We start from the raw sequence: 23,737 nt of genomic DNA, 5'->3' as shown, positions 1-23,737 counted from the left end.
TGAACTTGAAGTATATGGGGGAGGATAGATTTTAGCTGTTAAAGTTCCTGGATGATAATTAAAACTTTCATTTAACATAATAATCTGTTTCATTAAATTTGTGAGAATATTCACAGTGCACCTGTCACTATACAAATAATTTGATCAAAAGGAAAATATACCTTTAGTATATGTTCACTACTTAGTGTTCTTTTTTTCTTGAGTAATATCCATGTTCATTGTATACTTTAAGGATAAACACTATGCTTCAGATAATTTCTAAATGAAAAAAAACCTATACCAGTATTATTAAATAGCAATACAAATGCTGTTAGTTCATTCTCTTTCTGCTAAGCCAGCATCAGAATGCAAGTCCAGAACTCAAGAATATTATATGAATTTATGATTCCTTGTTGTGGAAACACCATTTAGTTCTTTTATGTTTTGGCTCTGAGGAGTTCATCATTAGTTTAAGTTTTATCATCTGCCTCTTATTTTCTGGACAAAATACAATGGAATTACAAAACTATAAATGTCCTACTAACATGAATTAGTCCATTTAGTCCATTCTAAGTTAATTTAATCTAGTGAAGTGAATCTTTCCCAAATTGTCTAAAAGAAGTGTGTTTCTTAGGACCTGGACTTGTTTCCCTCAATGGAACCAACTCTTTTTACTGTGTGAGAAAGAAACGGAAAATGTTTAGTCACTCAATTGAGTCCAACTCTTTGTGACCCCATGGACTGTAGCTCACCATGCTTCTCTGTCCATGGAATTCTCCAGGCTAGAACACTGGAGTGGGTTGCCTTTTACTTCTTCAGGGGATCTTCCCAACCCAGGGATCAAATCCAGATCTCCTGCATAGCCAGCATATTCCTTACCATCTGAGCCACTTTTTACTGTGGCTTTTTCTTAATGCTAACTTTGCTACAACAGATAGCCAGTTCTGGATTTTCATTTAGAGGTTTGTACATATCATAAACAGTTCTACTATGTGCCAAAATAACAGTCTATTTCTACAATTGGGCAGGAAAGTTATTCTACTTCAACATTAATCTTCAAAAGGAAATCTTATTATTGGAACCTAAATGTTTCATCTCCTCTGTCAAAAACCCCTGGATTAGCAAGCTGCTTCCTCACAGGGAGGCATGGTCATATCAGTTCAGTTCAGTCACTCAGTCGTGTCTGACTCTTTGCGACCCCCATGAATTGCAGCACGCCAGGCCTCCCTGTCTATCACCAACTCCCAGAGTTCACCCAGACTCACATCCATCGAGTTAGTGATGCCATCCAGCCATCTCATTCTCTGTCGTCCCCTTCTCCTCCTGCCCCCAATTCCTCCCAGCATCAGAGTCTTTTCCAATGAGTCAACTCTTCACATGAGGTGGCCAAAGTACTGGAGTTTCAGCTTTAGCATCATTCTTCCAAAGAAATCCCAGAGCTGATCTCCTTGAGAATGCACTGGTTGGATCTCCTTGCAGTCCAAGGGACTCTCAAGAGTCTTCTTCAACACCACAGTTCAAAAGCATCAATTCTTTGGCGCTCAGCCTTCTTCACAGTCCAACTCTCACATCCATACATGACCACTGGAAAAACCATAGCCTTGACTAGACGAACCTTTGTTGGCAAAGTAATGTCTCTGCTTTTGAATATGCTATCTAGGTTGGTCATAACTTTCCTTCCAAGGAGTAAGCGTCTTTTAATTTCATGGCTACAGTCACCATCTGCAGTGATTTTGGAGCCCAAAAAAATAAAGTCTGACACTGTTTCCACTGTTTCCCCATCTATTTCCCATGAAGTGATGGGACCGGATGCCACGATCTTCGTTTTCTGAATGTTGAGCTTTAAGCCAACTTTTTCACTCTCCACTTTCACTTTCATCAAGAGGCTTTTGAGTTCCTCTTCACTTTCTGCCATAAGGGTGGTGTCATCTGCATATCTGAGGTTATTGATATTTCTCCCGGCAATCTTGATTCCAGCTTATGTTTCTTCCAGTCCAGCATTTCTCATGATGTACTCTGCATAGAAGTTAAATAAGCAGGGTGACAATATACAGCCTTGATGTACTCCTTTTCCTATTTGGAACCAGTCTGTTGTTCCATGTCCAGTTCTAACTGTTGCTTCCTGACCTGTATACAAATTTCTCAAGAGGCAGATCAGGTGGTATGGTATTCCTATCTCTTTCAGAATTTTCCACAGTTTATTGTGATCCACACAGTCAAAGGCTTTGGCATAGTCAATAAGCGCAGGCGGTTGCAACCGGCACACTTCGGTGCACTAAGCTCGGCTGAGAGGAGCTACCCTGCATCCGAGGTCAGGGGCAGTGGCCAGGAGGAGCTACCCCAAGCCCCCACACCCGAGGCCAGGGGTGGCGGCCAGGAGGACGAACCCCATACCCAAGGCCAGGGGCGGCGGCCGGGAGGACCAACCCCATGTCCAAGGAGCGGTGGCTGCGTGGGCGCAGGAGGGCCTAGAGGAGCTATCCCATGTTGAAGGTCAGGAAGGGCAGTGGTGAGGAGATAACCCTCGTCCAAGTTAAGGAGCAGTGGCTGCACTTTGCTGGAGCAGCCATGAAGAGATACCCCACGCTCAAGGTAAAAGAAATCCAAGTAAGACAGTAGGTGTTGCAAGAGGGCATCAGAAGGCAAACACACTGAAACCATACTCACAGAAAACTAGTCAATCTAATCACACTAGGACCACAGCCTTATCTAACTCAATGAAACTAAGCCATGCCCGTGGGGCAACCGAAGATGGGCAGGTCATGGTGGAGAGATCTGACAGAATGTGGTCCACTGGAGAAGGGAATGGCAAACCACTTCAGTATTCTTGCCTTGAGAACCCCATGAACAGTACGAAAAGGAAAAATGATAGGATACTGAAAGAGAAACTCCCCAGGTCAGTAGGTGTCCAATATGCTACTGGAGATCAGTGGAGAAATAACTCCAGAAAGAATGAAGGGATGGAGCCAAAGCAAAAAGAATATCCAGCTGTGGATGTGACTGGTGATAGAAGCAAGGTCTGATGCTGTAAAGAGCAATATTGCATAGGAACCTGGAATGTCAGGTCCATGAATCAAGGCATATTGGAAGTGGTCAAACAAGAGGGAAGAGTGAATGTGGACATTCTAGTAATCAGCTAACTGAAATGGACTGGAATGGGTGAATTTAACTCAGATGACCATTATATCTACTATTGCGGGCAGGAATCCCTCAGAAGAAATGGAGTGGCCATCATGGTCAACAAAAGAGTCCGAAATGCAGTACTTGGATGCAATCTCACAAATGACAGAATGATCGCTGTTCGTTCAGGGCAAAGACTAATAGAGTTTTGCCAAGAAAATGCACTGGTCATAACAAACACCCTCTTCCAACAACACAAGAGAAGACTCTATACATGGACATCACCAGATGGTCAACAACGAAATCAGACTGATTATATTCTTTGCAGCCAAAGATGGAGAAGCTCTATACAGTCAGCAAAAACAAGACCAGGAGCTGACTGCGGCTCAGATCATTAACTACTTATTGCCAAATTCAGACTTAAATTGAAGAAAGTAGGGAAAACCACTAGACCATTCAGGTCATATCAGGCCTATAAAGAAAAACTGCCTATGGAAACTAGGAAGAAATTTCTTAAAAGGCATCTAATGTAAGGATTTTTATTTTCCTTTTCTTTTTACTCTCTGGAATGCAGATGTGATATCAAGAGCTCAGTTAGCCACCTGATCATGAGGTAGAAGCCATGTATTGAACTTGATAGAGAACTTGATAAAAGAAGCCTGTGTCTCTGATAAAGAAATCGCCAAAACAGCTCTGGAATACTGACTTTATTTGAGAAATAAATAAATGTCTCTCTTGTTTAAGCCATTTCATTTTCTGTTACTCGTAGCTAAACTTAAGTCTAAACCATACAAATTTGGTGTTTAAAACTGGGTAAATATTAATATAACAAGATAGTGAAAACCTCACATATCCAGGAGAATTTTCATATGCAAGTTTCTCTCTCCCTTTCTCTCTCTCACACACACAGAGAAGGATGAAAGTGTAAAAGTTATGACAGTCTCACTCTTTATCAAGCTCTTAACTCACATATTTTGACTCATTTATTTATGTTTATGAATGGCATTTACCTGTTTCTTTTACTGATGGTACAAACTTTTACTAAGGAAACAGATGAAAGAGAACCAAACAGTAATACAAGTAAGGCTGAACGATGTATGATGCGTTAACACATGAATCTGTCCTCAACCCTTTCTCTTGGATCAAGAGTCAGTAGCCATATCAAACACAGCTTAAGAGTTACACTTCCTAATAGCAGTGCTCAATTATTATTAACATACATGAGCAGAACAAAAATGGATCTTAATCCTCTGTGTGGTTTCTCCAAGATTAGGCTTTGAGAGAAACATCCCCTAGTCTGCTCTAACATTTATTGTTTTGAATTCATTAAAGCAGAAATTAAAAGAAACGCTTAAATCAATGTCCTTTTCTGTGCTGGCTCTCGACATTTATTTTTAGAGTTTATTAGCAGGAACCAGAAATGTATGGCTGGATAAGGAAGTACTCTCAATCATTTATCATCTGAATCACACTGAATATTCAATTTAACATCACGAACTCATCAATCACTAAATAGCTAGACTGAAAAGTATCAGCGGCCAGAAAATTTTAGTCAGTGGACTGCTATAGTTCATATTTCTGGTTGTTCTCAACGTGAAAACTTATTTTTGTTTTCAACAACATCGTAGCACAGTGGCATGGCTGGAGTACTCTATTTCAATGAGTTTCCCTTTTAGGCGATTGTTCTAATTTTACAGGAAAGTTATCCAGGGAGAGGATAGTCCTTGTAGAAGCTTGTGACACCTTTGTATAGATCTTTTTATGATGCATTTGCTTGTCTAAATTAATATCTCAAATATACATCTTTAGAAATACAAAAATGTACTAGTCACAGTTAAATGTACAATTAATATATAGTAACTAGAAGTGCTCTACACAAGATAGCTATTAGCCACATGTGACTTTTAAAATTTTAAATAATTAAATATAGATAGTGAAGGATGGGGGAGCCTGGTGTGTTGCAGTCCATGGGGTCGCAAAGAGTCTAACACAACTTAGTGACTGAACAACAACAACTAAAATGCAACTGCTGGTCATGTTAGCCATAATGCATGTGCTCAAAAGAGTGGCTACTCTTTTGAACACAAACGATATAGAATATTTCCATCATCACCGAAAATTCTACTGGACAATACTGAACTAAAATTTTGTATATCAACACACTTGAAAAGAGTATTAATTGTGAAATGTTTACTCAACAGAACAAAGAGAAAATATCTCCAAAAACGTCCAAAACACTTCAGTTAGAGGCCTGCAGGCTTGAAATCCATGGGAAATGATAGCTATTCATAAAACAGCCATGAATAGAAATATTTTAAAAAATAGTCTCTGAAAAATAACACTGATGCAGGGAAGTTATTTAAAACTAATCTGATTTAACAGAGGCATCACAGAATATAAATGTCAAGTAAGAGCTTTCACTAATAAAAAGAACAATGAAATCAGGTCTCCTTACCATATCAAAATTATACTTCTAAAAAATTAACAGCTTAAAAAATTCTTAGAAAATAATTACTAACTGGATGAAATGTTTAGTGTTTGGGAATTCTAATTGCTCTTTCTTGGCTCCTGGTAACAATGCCTCTTTTCCAGGTCTAGCTCTGGGTTTTTCTACCTTAGCCAACAGATCCACGTGAAGTAGCTCAGTTGTGTCTGACTCTTTGCGACCCCATGGACTGTAGCCTACCAAGCTTCTCCATCCATGGGATTCTCCAGGCAAGAATACTAGAGTCGGTTGCCATTTCCTTCTCCAGGAGATCTTCCCGACCCAGAGATTGAACCCGGGTCTCCTGCATTGTAGGCAGACACTTTACCGTCTGAGCCACCAGGGAAGTTCAACAGATCCAAAGACTACTTCATATGTTTGGTTCTTCATTTCTCTAACTACTGGAAAACTGCATCTCTCAGTAACTATGTATAGCACAGTATTGCACTTATTCTTCCAAATTTATGTGATGAGCACCACTTAGATAATTAGGATGCTTATAAAGAATTCTTTCTTAGACTACTTCACTATAGACTTTTTGAAACTTCTTCAAAAAAATTAATATTCCCACCTGATCACACTATAGACACATACTGAGTTAGGCTTTTGTAAAAGTGAAGGATAATATGGAGCCAATTATTAGGACAAAGTGTTTCTCAGGAGAATTATCTGAAATCAGATATTCATTTTTAAGAGATTAAATAGAAATAGAGATTTCCTTTCTCCATGGTCTTAGAAATTCAACTTAATGAGATCCAGCTTGTTGAATCTTTTTGAAAATTTCATGGGACAAAAGTCACAATTAGAACTATAACCTCAAACACTTCAGTTGGAAGAACATGGCTTGTAAAACACAGCTTTACAAAATTGGAAGAAATGTCAACTTCAAATGCAACACACTTGTCAATACTGTACATGAATATAATCCTGACCTACGAAGAGGAGACTGAATGACTACAGATAAATTCTCCAGCACTAGAAGAGTTATGCCAACCTTTTAAATGTGTGGAAAACAGAATTAAATCTTAAGCACTGTGCATTAGAAAAAGTCCAATTGTTTTAATTTATACTTGAGTATTCAGTGTTTACCTCAAAAATTTCCATAAACCCTCACTGTATGGGGTCCAGCCCACTTGTGAATCATTTTTGAAGAAACAGTTTATAGCCACTCTATAGCACTGGAAGTGTTCCAACCCCAAAGTCAAGATTGTATAAAGGTGCTTGCCAGCAGGAATTTTGAAGTCAGGATGCCTGCACTTGAATCTTAACTTTCCTATATTTGGACTCTTGAGTTTGTGCTATCTCATCTGAAAAATAGTAATAAAAATTGCAAATCTCTATAGAGTTATGGTAAGACAAAAACTAGAGAATCCATGTAAAACCATTAGCACAGTAACTGCTGCTGCTGCTGCTGCTAAGTTGCTTGAGTCGTGCCCGACTCTGTGTGACCCCATAGACGGGAGCCCACCAGGCTCCCCCGTCCCTGGGATTCTCCAGGCAAGAACACTGGAGTGGGTTGCCATTTCCTTTTCCAATGCATGAAAGTGAAAAGTGAAAGTGAAGTCGCTCAGTCGTGTCCGACTCTTCGCGACCCCATGGACTGCAGCCCACCAGGCTCCTCCGTCCACGGGATTTCCCAGGCAAGAGTACTGGAGTGGGGTGCCATTGCCTTCTCCTACTGAACTTATGATATCTAATATTTGTATTACTGCTAAAATGCCCTAGACTTTTGCTTTTGTTATCCCCATCATCTATAATGATCTTCCCATTCTCCATCCTCATTTCTTTTAAGAGTTCATATTCCTTCTTATATATTTTATTCAAAACTCACTATAAGCAGCTGTCTCTGAGACTCCCAGCTAGATCAGCTGTCCCTCTCCAAGTCTCCTACAATTCCCTGGCATAACTTTATTGTTATTCCCTTTATTCCATTCACACTGTAATATAAGCACGTGTGTGTGTGTGTGTGTGTGTGTGTGTGTGTATTGTGAGAGAGACAAATTACACTATAGCATATGTCTTCAAGGCAGAACCTATGCCTCATTCATCTTTGTATCCTTAACACTTAGTAAGAGCATGTCCAGAGTAGGCATTAAAATGCTTGCTGAATAAAGGAAAGAATAGAATCTTGATATTTTCTAATAGTTACTGAAACAGAACATTTTAATATTCTTGCAGCCAACACTGAACTAAACTGATATTTTATTGAGTTTGCTTCCTTGGCGTCAATATGAATTCTTAGTGCTACATATTGAAAACCATTATCTCCAAACTGAGATAATTTCCCTTTATAAATAATATACTGCATATTTTAATCAAAACCAACATAAAAATCAGCAAAAGAACATATTAGATCAAATTAAGTTAGATACAAGTCCTGACCTCTAAAAGTTATTAATACAGAAGAGAAAGCATAAGATAAATAAACATAGATGCCTTTCAAATATGTTTTATATATATGTCTGCATGTTTACATATCTATGTACATAGATACAGTATATATAATAGAAATGTAAAGAAGTTAAATGTACAACACAGGCTGCAGTGTTTACCTAACAAGTATATTTTCCTTGCAAATATTCTTTACCGCATTTATGACTTTTATAAATTTTTTATCATAGGAATGGCATTTAATCAAGTCCTAATTAATTTTTAGTAAACTAGGAAACCATGCTAAGATGCTCATTATAATGTAAATGTATGTTGCTCTAAATTTTAAGTCACATGATAATGTCTTTATAAATATATACTTTGTAATCATACCTTTTTATTTTATAAGTCACTATCAGCAAACTGAAATGGACTGGAAAGGGTGAATTTAACTCAGATGACCATTATATCTACTACTGTGGGCAGGAATCCCTCAGAAGAACTGGAGTAGCCATCATGGTCAACAAAAGAGTCCGAAATGCAGTACTTGGATGCATCTCAAAAACGACAGAATGATCTCTGTTCATTTCCAAGGCAAGCCATTCAATATCACAGTAATCCAACTCTATGCCCCAACCAGTAACACTTAAGAAGCTGAAGTTGAATGGTTCTGTGAAGACCTACAAGACCTTTTAGAACTTACACCCAAAAAAGATGTCCTTTTCATTATAGGAGACTGGAATGCAAAAGTAGGAAGTCAAGAAACACCTGGAGTAACAGGCAAATTTGGCCTTGGAATATGGAATGAAGCAGGGCAAAGACTAATAGAGTTTTGCCAAGAAAATGCACTGGTCATAACAAACACCCTTTTCCAACAACACAAGAGAAGACTATACATGGACATCACCAGATGGTCAACACTGAAATCAGATTGATTATATTCTTTGCAGCCAAAGATAGAGAAGCTCTATACAGTCAGCAAAAACAAGACCAGGAGCTGACTGTGGCTCAGATCATGAACTCCTTATTGCCAAATTCAAACTTAAATTGAAGAAAGTAGGGAAAACCACTAGACCATTCAGGTATGACCTAAATCAAATCCCTTATGATTATACAGTGGAAGTGAGAAATAGATTTAAGGGCCTAGATCTGATAGATAGAGTGCCTGATGAACTATGGAATGAGGTTCGTGACATTGTACAGGAGACAGGGAACAAGACCATCCCCATGGAAAAGAAATTCAAAAAAGCAAAATGGCTGTCTGGAGAGCCTTACAAATAGCTGTGAAAAGAAGAGAAGTGAAAAGCAAAGGAGAAAAGGAAAGATATAAACATCTGAATGCAGAGTTCCAAAGAATAGCAAGGAGAGATAAGAAAGCCTTCTTCAGCGATCAATGCAAAGAAATACAGGAAAACAACAGAATGGGAAAGACTAGGGATCTCTTCAAGAAAATCAAGGATACCAAAGGAACATTTCATGCAAAGATGGGCTCGATAAAGGACAGAAATGGTATAGACCTAACAGAAGCAGAAGATATTAAGAAGAGATGGCAAGAATACATGGAAGAACTGTACAAAGAAGATCTTCATGACCCAGATAATCACGATGGTGTGATCACCGACCTACAGCCAGACATCCTGCAATGTGAAGTCAAGTGGTCCTTAGAAAGCATCACTACGAACAAAGCTAGTGGAGGTGATAGAATTCCAGTGGAGCTATTTCAAATCCTGAAAGATGATGCTGTGAAAGTGCTGCACTCAATATGCCAGCAAATTTGGAAAACTCAGCAGTGGCCACAGGACTGGAAAAGGTCAGTTTTCATTCCAATCCCAAAGAAAGGCAATGCCAAAGAATGCTCAAATTACTGCACAATTGCACTCATCTCACATGCTAGTAAAGTAATGCTCAAAATTCTCCAAGCCAGGCTTCAGCAATACGTGAACCGTGAACTTCCTGATGTTCAAGCTGGTTTTAGAAAAGGCAGAGGAACCAGAGATCAAATTGCCAACATCCGCTGGATCATGGAAAAAACAAGAGAGTTCCAGAAAAGCATCTATTTCTGCTTTATTGACTATGCCAAAGCCTTTGACTGTGATCACAATAAACTGTGGAAAATTCTGAAAGAGATGGGAATACCAGACCACCTGATCTGCCTCTTGAGAAATTTGTGTGCAGGTCAGGAAGCAACAGTTAGAACTGGACATGGAACAACAGACTGGTTCCAAATAGGAAAAGGAGTACGTCAAAGCTGTATATTGTCACCCTGCTTATTTAACTTCTATGCAGAGTACATCATGAGAAATGCTGGACTGGAAGAAGCACAAGCTGGAATCAAGATTGCCGGGAAAAATATCAATAACCTCAGATATGCAGATGAAACCACCCTTATGGCAGAAAGTGAAGAGGAACTCAAAAGCCTCTTGATGAAAGTGAAAGTGGAGAGTGAAAATGTTGGCTTAAAGCTCAACATTCAGAAAACGAAGATCATGGCATCCGGTCCCATCACTTTGTAGGAAATAGATGAGGAAACAGTGGAAATAGTGTCAGACTTTATTTTTGGGGGCTCCAAAATCACTGCAGATGGTGACTGTAGCCATGAAATTAAAAGACGCTTACTCCTTGGAAGGAAAGTTATGACCAACCTAGATAGCATATTCAAAAGCAGAGACATAACTTTGCCAACAAAGGTTCGTCTAGTCAAGGCTATGGTTTTTCCAGTGGTCAGGTATGGATGTGAGAGTTGGACTGTGAAGAAAGCTGAGTGCTGAAGAATTGATGCTTTTGAACTGTGGTGTTGGAGAAGACTCTTGAGAGTCCCTTGGAGTGCAAGGAGATCTAACCAGTCCATTCTCAAGGAGATCAGCTCTGGGATTTCTTTGGAAGAATGATGCTAAAGCTGAAACTCCAGTACTTTGGTCACCTCATGTGAAGAGTTGACTCATTGGAAAAGACTCTGATGCTGGGAGGGATTGGGGGAAAGAGGAGAAGGGGACGACAGAGGATGAGATGGCTGGATGGCATCGCTGACTCAATGGACGTGAGTCTCAGTGAACTCCGGGAGCTGGTGATGGACAGGGAGGCCTGGCATGCTGCGATTCATGGGGTAGCAAAAAGTCGGACATGACTGAGCGACTGATCTGATCTGATCTGAACAATCTAGTGATTTTACAAATGAGATAGAATGTAATAAATTAATTCCAGGAAGAAAAAAAGAGATGAATATTGTTGAAAATATTGTTTGTCCATTTATTGAGTGTCAGCTGACATAGTGTTCTGACTTAATATATGTTCATTAGAGCTAAAGCAACACGTTATCAATAACAAGCAAGTCAGATGAGAGTCTATAACTAACTTCTTACAGACAACATAAAGTCTGTTTCTAAAGTAGTGACACAGTTCATCCTCTCTGTTGTACTGAATGTATATTTTAGCCAGGAATGTATTATTTCAAAGATGCTTGGATGATAACTTCAAACAGAAGATGTCAGAACACATCTTAGAAGCTTTTTCCTTAGGCTAAAAGATAAGCAAGATTCCACAACCTACCCATCTTTTCAGTAAACTGTTTTAGAATGGCTGTGGTCTAAGGATTGTTTCATCCTGAGTGATTCCAATTAGGAACACTACAAATCACAAAAACACATGCTTGGAACATTCTACCAGTCTTTGTAAACACACTTCTAGAGAAGGAAATGCAGTTTTGTCATTGCTGGCCCTGATGCACTTTGAACCAAGCCTTTTCTACAGCACCGCTACCTCTAGGAAAGCAGTTTACCTTCCTACTACTAGTTATTTGACAAACGTCAATAATTTCCACACCAATGTGCTTAGTGTACATGTTCTGGATTAATATCAATTTTATCAATTAATTATCAATTAAAAATTAATATCAATTTTTTCTAAGTCACATTTTGTATACCTGTGAAATAAAAGTAAGGCCTATGTTGTAGAATCACATGTAATGAGAGACAATGTATGTAAAACAGAACTGATTGCAGCGCCTGACCCGGGGTAATGACTCATTAAATGAGAGCTTCTGTCATGGTGATAATGATGATGGTCTCCATTTTTTATCCCTCGGAATGAATCTGATCAAATAAGGAAAGCTGCATGTGTCTGACCCTTCTCCTCTTTCTATCTCAGTTGACTTAATAGGCTCATTATTGATGATCTTCCTAGGAAGTAAAGGGAAAAATCAGCAGAAATCTGAATGAACCTCAGCTGCTGGTCAAACAGAACCAGAATAGCCCGTGGGTGCTGGAACAATTCAATTAGGATTTTTAATATACTCTCTGCTTCTCTTCTCCCAGCCCTACCGGATTCTAAGTATCTATCTGCACTAGATGGATGCCTTCAGGTACAATGATATGGATAAACACTTCCAGGGAGGTGGACTCCTTTATAGCTTTTCCAGAAGAACACTGTCTATTGTGTGTTCTGTTTCATTTTTATAATATAATTAAACAGACACATGGAGAAGTTTGAGCCATGTAGCTAGGTAACACTCAAACAATGCATTTTTATTAGCTCACAGAATGAAATTTAGCAAGGATTCTAAAAATCTGGTAGAATTTATGCTCAAGTAGTAAATAGTATAAGGAAAGAGAAGAAAGAAAGGTTTTATAGCATTTCAAGTAAAAATAAAAGACCTGTTATTTTACCACAAGATCGATACAAGTCATTGCATTAAGGCCCTCTTCAGAGATACACAGTATTAGTGTCACTGCAGGTCATGATCTCAATGTACTTTCTTCCAGTCAGATCAGCTTTAGAGGATTTGAGATCAAGGCAATGAGAGGGTCCAGAAATCACATAACATGACAAAGTTTGAATGACTTAAGAAAGTTCACCCCAGCAGAGAAAAGCCTATGGAGGAACTGATATCACTCTTCAGTGATATCAAGCATAGCCCTGGAAAGAATGTGAAAAAGAAACATATTCTGGAGACTTCCCTGATGGTACAGTGGATAAGAATGTGACTGCCAATGCAGGAGACACAGGTTCGTAACCCTGGTCCAGAAAGATTCCAAGCGCTGCAGAGCAACTAAGCCTCTACGCCGTAACTACTGAGCCCGCCCCTAGAGCCTGTGTCCACAAGAGGAGCCACTGACTGCAGCCAGAACCTCGTGCACCACAACCAGAGAGGAGCCCCCACTCCTGCAACTAGGGAAAACCACATGCAGCAAGGAAGACCAAGGGCAACCCAAAATATATAAATTATAAGGGGAAAAAAAAGAAAACATACTCTGTTCAATCTCTAAAACCTAATTTGACTAAATGGATGATACAGAAAGGTGTCCCATGTCAGCTCAGTTTTTAAAACTTGATAAAACATGAGCTGTGCTGCAAAGAATCGGGTGGTCTTAAACTTCCAAATACACAGAATATTCCAAAAATTTCATAGAAGTCCATATAAATAGAATATATTAAGAAGAGGGGCTTTCGACTGGTAGAAGTTAGAGCCAGATGACCTACAAGGAAGTTTTTAGCTTCAAGATTCTATAAGAACATAAATAAGTACTGTTCGACAACTCTCACTTAACTTGAACCAAGGGAGTAAAAGCACTAAGAAAATCAAGAAGTAATATTTAAATGAATTGCCCTCTTATCAAAGAAATGGGTCCTTCAAAATACAACTAGAACATTTAAAGACATTTAATATATTTCAGCATACTTATCTCTTAAGCAACATACTTAGAGAGCAAATATTATAACATTCTCAATGGTGATACTGAATTATTTATCAATTTGTGTTTAGCATTGTGATACAGAATTAAGTGGCTTCCCAGTTGGCGCTAGCAGTAAAGAACCCGCCTGCCAATGCAGGAGACTGAACAGACTCAGGTTCAATCTCTGGGTTGGGAAGATCTCCTGGAGGAGGGCACAACAATCCACTCTTATAATCTTGCCTGGAGAATCCCATGGAAAGAGGACACTGGCAGGCTGTGGTTCATAGGGTTGCACAGAGTCTGATATGACTGAAGCGACTTAGCAAGCACACACTGAATTATTTATCAATTTATGTTTTGCATTATTTAAAACTACAAGGGACATAGGCAATCTTATGTCCATTTGGATTTAAGATTGCAAATACCAACTATGTTTTACCAACAAAAACATTAAGAGAAAAACAACAGCTATAGAAATCAACTCAAAAGTTACGTGAATATAGCCTAGCCATTCTTTCCTATCGACTAGGACAGGCCTCAAAGGAGGAAAGGAGACCATGATAGAATAACTGTGTTCAAATATCCTTGCAATTTCATATACTCCATAGTCTCTAACTTGACTACAAGAATTGAGGGTTGACTCTTGTTCTTTCCAACCCAGGCAAACAATCGCTCATTTCAGAGGATTAAAAAGTTCTTCACACATCTTATACCAGGCAAACACAAATGTATCTTTAAACTGTATCCAGGCTCTGTAGAGTCAGCCAGTGAGAAGAGCCAGGATTTAAAATTCCAGCTCTGCACAGAAATTAGTCTCTCATACTTATCTTTTCTTCATAGTGCCAAGTATATTCTCTGGCACCTAGGGATACTTAATAAATTGAGTTAACTGACATCTATATTCTAATGCTTACTTGCTATGTTTTGTATATGACCATGGATTTGTTTTCTGGGCACCATATTTGTTTCTGTTACACAATAATGTTGCAGCATATTCAACTGTATGCAAAACTTGATGTACACCAGTTTCAATTGATTATTAATAAATACCAATGCTAAGGTGATGGTGAGAGATAGTTACAGAGAATAACATTACAGAGAGATAAAGTCATATGTTATGTATCACAGATTATTTGGGATGCTCAAGTGTTACAACCATAAAACAAGATTCAAATGCCATCTAATTCAATCTCTATTCCATTCTCCTGCTAGAATTGCTTCTCCAATTTTGCAAATATGAATAGAATTTTATGCATTCATAAAGACATTTTTTATTCATTTCCATTTATTCCAGGGATATTTATCACCTATGAGGGTCAAAACACATGAGAAAAGTAAAAGTACAAATATTAGAACAAATAAAATTTACAAGTGAAGGGACTGTTATTTGTGTTACAATAATTACTTTCAAATTCATTCACAGCAGAATTTATTAAGCTTTAAAATGTGACAAATGATTCCAGATTTTTGTTCAGTCAACATTCAACAGATATTTGAGTGCCAAAGGAATCTATGCGCTGTGCCCAGAATATACTCTGCATTTTTCTGCCACTGAGGCTGCTTATGCCAGGTAAGAAATGCTCCTCAATTCCCCACTATGGCCAATGTCACTAATTGGCCATGGCATACATTACTGGTGATCCTGCATGTGCCTTAAAATTCTTCTCATCAGTCACACAGGAAACATCTAAACTCTAATCAAGTTAGCATAGAAGAAAAAATATATATATATATACACACTTCTATAGCTGTTAGTATATGGGATGTTGAGTAATGTGCTAGCTAGAAAATACACTATATCTAATGGTTTTCCATTACATTGGAAATATTCTCTTAATGGCCACTTCTTATGCTGTCTATAAAAACCAAGACCATAATATTTCCTGATAGCATAAATCTGGAAATTGTTGTCTGAAGCTCAGAAGACTGGCCCAGGATAGATAAGTATAGCTAGGAGCCAACAGCATTGAGATGAGAAAATAATATAGAAATGTAGACAATTACTTTAGAAGGTTAAGGAAAGTGAATACGGATTTGGAAAACAGTTTTACAAAGGAATAAATCATCATATTAAAAAGTGTCAAAACTCTAGACATTTATTTCAAGTGTAATTTTTTTAATGTATGTTGAACTTTTGCATCTGTGGGATTTTTATTTCTATATGCAGATATCTGTGTGTCAGAGAATATGTAGCTGAGACAGAAGAAGCTAGAAAGTATTGTGAGTGATACAAGTACTTAAAGTGAGTTGGAAACTTAACTCTACAGTAAAAAGGAATAAAAATCTTTATTCAGCATCTGCAATTTGCAAAGCAATGTTCCAGGCATTGTTATAAAAGCTGCAGGGGAGATTTCAACTAAAGTCTGAGGTTCTTTGAAGAGAGAACTTTTGTCAGCAGGCATAGTGAAGCACCTTAAACACAACAAGGCTACAAGTAGAGCATTATAGGTTCCTGGGTATTTTCTTAATTGGTTCCTAGGGACACCACAAATAAGCAGAAATACAATGTGAGGTCAGAAACAAATTATTAAGAATAAATTGCATGTGTAGCTCTTCAATTAAACAGATTCTTCTAAAGCAACTAAAACTAAGGTGAAAATATTATAGACCCGATTAAAATATATTCTGGATTAAAACTTTAAAATCCATTTTTTTAAATATTTCAGATTTCAATAGCAGGTCAGAACTTTGAAGGATGACATGTGTGATATTTGGTTGATATTTATGTCTGGCTCAAATCTTCCATAGAAGCCAAAGATCCTTTTACTGGGATACCTGATTCGGAACATGAATTTCTGTTGAATATATTCTGATATTCTCCTAAAAGAACTTCATATCAAAATTCAGACCTATTTCTCAAATATATTCTATTGTTTTCGGTTCCAGTTTCCTATTTTAACTAAAATAATTTGCTTAATTTTTTTTTAGATACTAGTTACAGCCATTTGAATTAAACATGTTTTTAAAGGAGAGGCCTTATTTTGGTTTCCTCTCTCACACTTAATTAAATAATTACTTATTTTCACTTATCATTCCTGTCAATAAATCTAGACTTTCCCTTGCCCCATTACAGGAATCAAATTATCTCCTTACACACTCACTCATTCATTCATTCATATTCTCCCTCTCTCTCCTTCCCTTTCTCTCTCTTCCCACATCTATTCTGTATAGGAAAAGTGTCATTATGGAGGGTTTATAAGACTGTCTTTCCTATTTACCTGACTTGGAATAAACCTGCACCATCTAACTAATCTCACTTCCAATTAAGATTTTGAAATGTCAAGCCAGTCTCTTAATCCTGACAAAGTGACTTTCAAGTTTCCATGAGTTTACAATTATCAAGACTTTTATCACTGAATCATAAGGTTTGACCAAAAGTTTCCTCTTTTAACTAAAGTTAATAACAAGAAATCCTGTATTCATAGCCAATCAGACAGCACCCTCCAAGGCAGGAAGAAAATTTCAGTTCCTTGTCATAGGAATTCTCAATCAATCTTTCATAAGTATGTTCTCTTTGCATCCACACCTCATGTGAAAAGGTTTATTACATACTTTCCTATATTTACCAGGAAAGAACATAAAGTTATTTTGGACAGGCCAGCAGCCATGAAAAGCCAATTAAAAAGCTCAACATCAAATCAGTCATTCTCTGAATTTTTACATAAAACTTTCCTTATGCTCAATTATAATCTAAGAATGCACTAGTAATTTGTTTTCTATCTTTAGGTTCTCCACAGTTGAAATTCCTAACATGTGATTAAAAATTATCCTCTTTGGAAAGTAAATCCTCTGAACCAATTTTCTGCTTATATAGAAGAAAAAGAAAAGAATAAAAAGGAGAAAAAAGTACCTAAAGAAAATTCTGGTCTCATGAGATTTAGAATGACTTAATACTGGGTGCTGTCTTGGCTTCTCATAAGCTCTTCCCTTCTTCAGAGACCCAGATCTAAGACTCCATGTTCCTTATGTTCATTATCAACTGGTCAGTTAACTTGTGTCCACACTGAGGAAAGATCAGGCCAGCCACTCCTGAGAGTTTAGGAAATCAGTAACTTTAAAAGCTCACAATCTCAAACTCCCAAAAGGATGCAGTTGTGTCTTCATTCCAGCTACTCTACAGAATGCTAGGACTAATGGCCATTAGCCACAACATCTTGTCCTTTGGTACAAGATAGGATGGGGCTTTTACAAAAAAGAATCCATTCATCACCCACATTGAAGGTTACTGAATTTCTATCCATGTATTTTATATATATATATATATACATACACACACACACACACACACACACATATATATATATAGGCTTCCTAGGTGGTGCTAGTGATAAAGAACCCAACTGCCAATGCAGGAGATGTAAGAGTCACGGGTTTGATCCCTGGGTCAGGAAGATTCCCTGGAGGAGGGCATGACAACGTACTCCTGGAGAATCCCATGGACAGAGGAGCCTGGTGGGCTACAGTCCAATGGGTCACAAAGAGTCAGACACAAGTGAAGCGACTTAGCATGCATGCATATATATACATACATAACTACTACTTTTGCTAGTTTTAGCTCAGTTCAGTTGCTCAGTCATGTCTGATTCTTTGCAACCCCAGGGACTAGAGTACGCCAGGCTTCCCTACCCATCACCAACTCCTGGAGTTTACCCAAACTCATATCCATTGAGTCGGTGATGCCATTCAACCATCTCATCCTCTGCTGTCCCCTTCTCCTCCTTCCTTCAGTTTTTCCCAGCACCAGGGTCTTTTCAAATGAGTCAGTTCTTCACATCAGGTGGCCAAAGTATTGGAGTTTCAGCTTCAGCATAAGTCCTTCCAATGAATATTCAGGACTGATTTTCTTTCTGGTTAGATCACCTTGCAGTTCAAGGGACTCTCAAGAGTCTTCTCCAACACCACAGTTCAAAAGCAACAATTCTTCGGCACTCAGCTTTCTTTGTAGTCCAACTCTCACGTCCATACATGACTACTGGAAAAACCAAAGCTTTAACTAGATGGACCTTTGTTGGCAAAGTAATGCCTCTGCTTTTTAATATGCTGTCGAGGTTGGCCATAACTTTCCTTCCAAGGAGCAAGTGTCATTTAATTACATGGCTGCAGTTACCATCTGCAGTGATTTTGGAGCCCCCAAAAATAAAGTTTATCACTGTTTCCATTGTTTCCCTATCTATTTGCCATGAAATGATGGGACCAGATGCCATGATCTTAGTTTTCTAAAAGTTGAGTTGTGCTAGTTTAGCTAATATTGAAAACTATCACTTTTGCTTCTTCATCTAGATCACTATTTTTCGGTTTTGTTTTGATTTTTTCACCTCCAAATCTAGTTTTTATTGTCCTCTTACAAGTTACTCTTAATGCAAATTCCATAGCCCAAATCCCAACCGGAAGGAATGACAAAGGACAAAAGATGAAAGTAAGAATTCACATGAGATTATAAAGAAAGCTGAGCACCGAAGAATTGTTGATTTTGAAATGTGGTGTTGGGGAAGACTCTTGAGAGTCCCTTGGACTGCAAGGAGATCCAACCAGTCCATCCTAAAGGAGATCAGTCCTGGGTGTTCATTGGAAGCACTGATGTTGAGGCTGAAACTCCAATACTTTGGCCACCTGATGTGAACAGCTGAGTCATTTGAAAAGACTGATGCTGGGAAAGATTGAAGGCAGGAGGAGAAGGGGACGACAGAGGATGAGATGGTTGGATGGCATCACCGACTCAATGGGCATGAGTTTGGGTAAACTCCAGGAGTTGGTGATGGACAGGCCTGGCATGCTGTGATTCATGGGGTCGCAAAGAGTTGGACACGAGTGAGTTGAACTGAATATGATGAACTTTGCATACTTACAAATATATGCCACCTATTTGTCACCAAGGAAATGCAATAAAGTTCTTCAGGCCAATGAAAAGCTATTTTTCTCTTAAGAAAAAGAGTATGCATACAATGCATAAAGGATATTAAGTACTTGATGCCTGACAGGCCAGTACAATGAACAAACAAGGACCAAAGTGTCATTTTTCAGTGTTCCCTTATTTACAGAGAATTTACAAAATTATTTAAAAATTAAATCCACTTGCCTATTAGAAATACACTTGAATTCATCCATGGATCCATTGTTTTAAACAGTGTGTTTTTACCTCCTTTCAAAAATCAGCTCAAGGTCAGTAATATTGGTGGATGAAACTATGGGAGGTATCCTCAACATACATTCTTCCAGATCACTGGTTGTTAATATTTCATGACAGAAGTGAAAATGCAGTTGTCACAGTTTCCACCTCCAGACATTATTTGTTTTAGGTGACTGCTAAGGAGCTACATTTTTCTAAATGTCCTATGCATGCATGTGTGCTAAGTTGCTTCAGTCATGTCCAATTCTTTGTGACCCTATGGACTGTAGCCCACCAGACTCCTCTTGTCTATGGGGATTATCTAGACAAGAAGACTGAAGTAGGGTGTCATTTTCTTCTCCAGAGGATCTTCCTGAGTGTCCCAGGTGGTCCTAATTCTTACGGTCTTCCATCACTCAGAATTTTATAAATTTTACAAATGAATCTTATAATTATCTAGAAGCAATATACTTTATTATATAGTTTATATTTCCTCTGAAAATACTTTCATATTCTTAAGATACTATTATATACTTTTCTTATACAGATGTGTATAATATATGGTCAGTTCAAACATAGTTCTAAATACTTTGTTAAGTCATTGGTGCAGATACTGTTCATTATGTTGTTAAATAACCTGCTTATAAAGATCACATGATAAATTTTTCTTGGGCTCTACTCTTCTAAAACAACTGATCATGAAGTTAGATACTTTCCTTTCTTGGCTAAACAGAGCTGTAAAATGTGCTACACTTCCCCTCCTTTCTTTGGCTGCCAGGAAGTCCAGAGCTGAATTTATGCTTGGTAAAGCTTTATATAACAGGACTTTTTGTTCTCCATCATTTCCCCTTCATCTTTAATACTTGGCACTTGTTTTATTTAATCTTTTTGGTCCATTTGAGAGTAAACTGTTTCAAATCCTCTTTAAAAGTTGGCAGAGTATTAAATAATAAAGGTGAGCTCAATTAAGTACATAATATCAAAACAAGTTTACCAGAGACACAGGATTTTTATTATTTGGTAATCAAATGTATTAACTGTTGAGTTTTCAATGACAAAAAGTTTCATATGGTAAATCTAAATTCCAGCTTCTAAATAGGAAATGTCTCCTGATTGAATGTGTGTCTTCAATTAATAACTCCTCCTCATCTTCAGTAGTCATTTCTTGCCTAATTGTTTATTGGATAACTGACTAGAGACTTATTCTTTTATTTCATTAAGAGTTTTTTTTTTTCCCTTTGCTTTTCTTCCTGCCTGTCCTTCTCTCTCTCTGAAGCTATACATACTCAATATACACAAACTCTAATGAATTTGGATGATAAATATACACCAATGAAACCATTACTATCATCAAAGCCATAGACATACCATACCTTCCCAAACTTTCCTTCTGCTCCTTTACTATTTCTTCTTTTGCAAAAAATATATATATGTAATATTACATTTAATATCATATGTTTAATAATAATATTATAATAATTCCTCATATAGCATCTATGTAGAAGGTAATGTTTTAGAACTTTACATATCTACATTGAATTTTTATAAAAGTCCTACCAGGTAGATATTACTAACCTATTTTTGTAGATGGGAAATCTCAGGTAGAGTTTAACATAACTTGATCAACATTGCTAAGCTTGTGTTTAAATCCATGTTGGCTTGACTCTATCGTCCTATATACTAAAGACCATTTTTGAGTGAATTATCAAATGATTATTTTAAGAGAAGGGATTTAATTTTAAATAAAATTTGTAAAGTTTTTATATAGAAACATATGAAAACACGTGTACCCCAATGTTCATCACAGCACTGTTTATAATAGCCAGGATATGGAAGCAATCTATATGTCCATCAGCAGATGAATGGATAAGAAAGTGGTGGTACATATACACAATGGAGTATTACTCAGCCATTAAAAAGAATACATTTGAATCAGTTCTAATGAGGTGGATGAAACTGGAGCCTATTATACAGAGTGAAGTAAGCCAGAAAGAAAAACACCAGTACAGTATACTAACTCATATATATGGAACTTAGAAAAATGGTAACAATAACCCTGTATATGAGACAGCAAAAGAGACACTGATGTATAGAACAGTCTTTTGGATTCTGTGGGGGAGGGAGAGAGTGGGATGATTTGGGAGAATGGCATTGAAATATGTATAATATCATATATGAAACAAGTTGCCAGTCCAGGTTCGATGCACGATACTGGATGCTTGGGGCTGGTGCACTGGGATGACCCAGAGGGATGGTATGGGAAGGGAGGAGGGAGGAGGGTTCAGGATGGGGAACACATGTATACCTGTGGCAGATTCATTTTGATATATGGCAAAACCAATACAATATTGTAAAGTTAAATAAAATAAAATTATAAAAAAAAGATCCTAAATATCATTAGAAAGCCCTCTTCTAAGAGAAATTCTATATGCTAATGAAAAAAAATTTTTAATACAAAATGCTACACCATGAAATATAAAATGGTTCTTTCTATATCCCACATGTCCAGACTTCTTAAAAGTTTTATTATCAATAGTTCATTTTATGTCCTTCCAGAAAAATAAAAGGAGAAGGTATGTGTACATCAACATATGCAAATGTGTATAATACATACATATCTGTACATTTTGTATTGACATATATGTTTGTGTTGGAGAAGGCAATGGCACCCCACTCCAGTACTCTTGCTTGGAAAATCCCATGGACAGAGGAGCCTCTTAGGCTGCAATCCATGGGGTCGCTAAGAGTCGGACACGACTGAGCGACTTCACTTTCACTTTTCACTTTCATGCATTGGAGAAGGAAATGGCAACCCACTCCAGTGTTCTTGCCTGGAGAATCCCAGGGACAGGGGAGCCTGGTGGGCTGCCATCTATGGGGTCGCACAGAGTCGGACACGACTGAAGTGACTTAGCATAGCATAGCATATGTTTGTGTTTCTGAAACGTATATGAGCATTTTGCATTCAGACATATTTTTAGTAATATTTAAAACAATGGATATAGATCCTGAAACTGGGCACTGAATAATGTGGGAAATAACAAGGAGACAGAATTAAAAAAAGAATAGTCTATAAAGTGATTTATTAATTTATGCAAAGTTTGGCTTAAAATGCTTCAGTATATAGTGCCAAAATTTGCTACCTGATTTAAAAAATCACCTCCTTTCAACTGTTTTGAAATAAAATAATCTTACTTTTCATTTAGGTGATTTTGAAGGTATTTGGACTCTTTACACAAAAATAATAAAATTCTTTGAGAAATCAATAGGCACTTTACTCTAGGACTATGTCAATCCTTAATAAAGTACCCTATTTTCATAAATAAAAGTTTATAGTAATTTTCTAAATTACATTCTTTTATTATTAGCATATTTACAGTGATATCTTCTGGTATTTCTGGTATTTGATATCAAATTCATGTAATTTTTAAAGCCTAAAGCATAATTGCTATATTAAAAAAAAATTCAACATGTATACACTGTAAATTCATTAAGTTTTTCAAAACAATTGTCTTTCATTTAAAACATGTAAGAAGTTGCAAAGTTATCTATGAAGGGTTGGAAATAATATTCACTTAATTTCCATAATTAAGAATTTCCTGAAATGGAAGTAATTTCCTCTTGACATTTATTCTTATATCCTATTTCACAATGATGTATCCCCTTCTGAATGTCTGAGAAGCCTTGAAATTAGCATATTTTCTCTAACTACAGCAAAGTTCTGATAAATTGGATAATGTGAATAGAGAGGATTTGACTACTTTCTTAGCATATGTAACATTTTATAAAATACTATGAAACATCAGAAGAATCAATTGAATATCAACTTCAATCCTCATTTTTAATTTCACAAGGATGAGTGAACCAAAGCCTAGTCAGGTATTTTCAGGTTTCATTTTTTCATATTATTGACTTGGATATGGTTGGTCTTGAGTTCAAACACATAGAAATTAATATTTTACATTATGAAAATATGAATGTAATGTGTAGACCTTCTTAGGCTGAAAA

The 23,737-nt window shown here is 37.3% G+C and overlaps 1 protein-coding gene across 1 annotated transcript in view; it reads right to left on the bottom strand.

Annotated features, from left to right (window-relative positions):
* Positions 1 to 23,737, bottom strand: part of KCND2 (potassium voltage-gated channel subfamily D member 2) — a 577,596-nt gene that overhangs the window by 540,424 nt on the left and 13,435 nt on the right. The window lies entirely within an intron of this gene.

This window comes from Bos indicus, chromosome 4, assembly GCF_029378745.1.
Source record: "Bos indicus isolate NIAB-ARS_2022 breed Sahiwal x Tharparkar chromosome 4, NIAB-ARS_B.indTharparkar_mat_pri_1.0, whole genome shotgun sequence".
Lineage (NCBI taxonomy): Eukaryota > Metazoa > Chordata > Mammalia > Artiodactyla > Bovidae > Bos > Bos indicus.
This window is presented reverse-complemented; position numbering and strand designations above follow the sequence as displayed.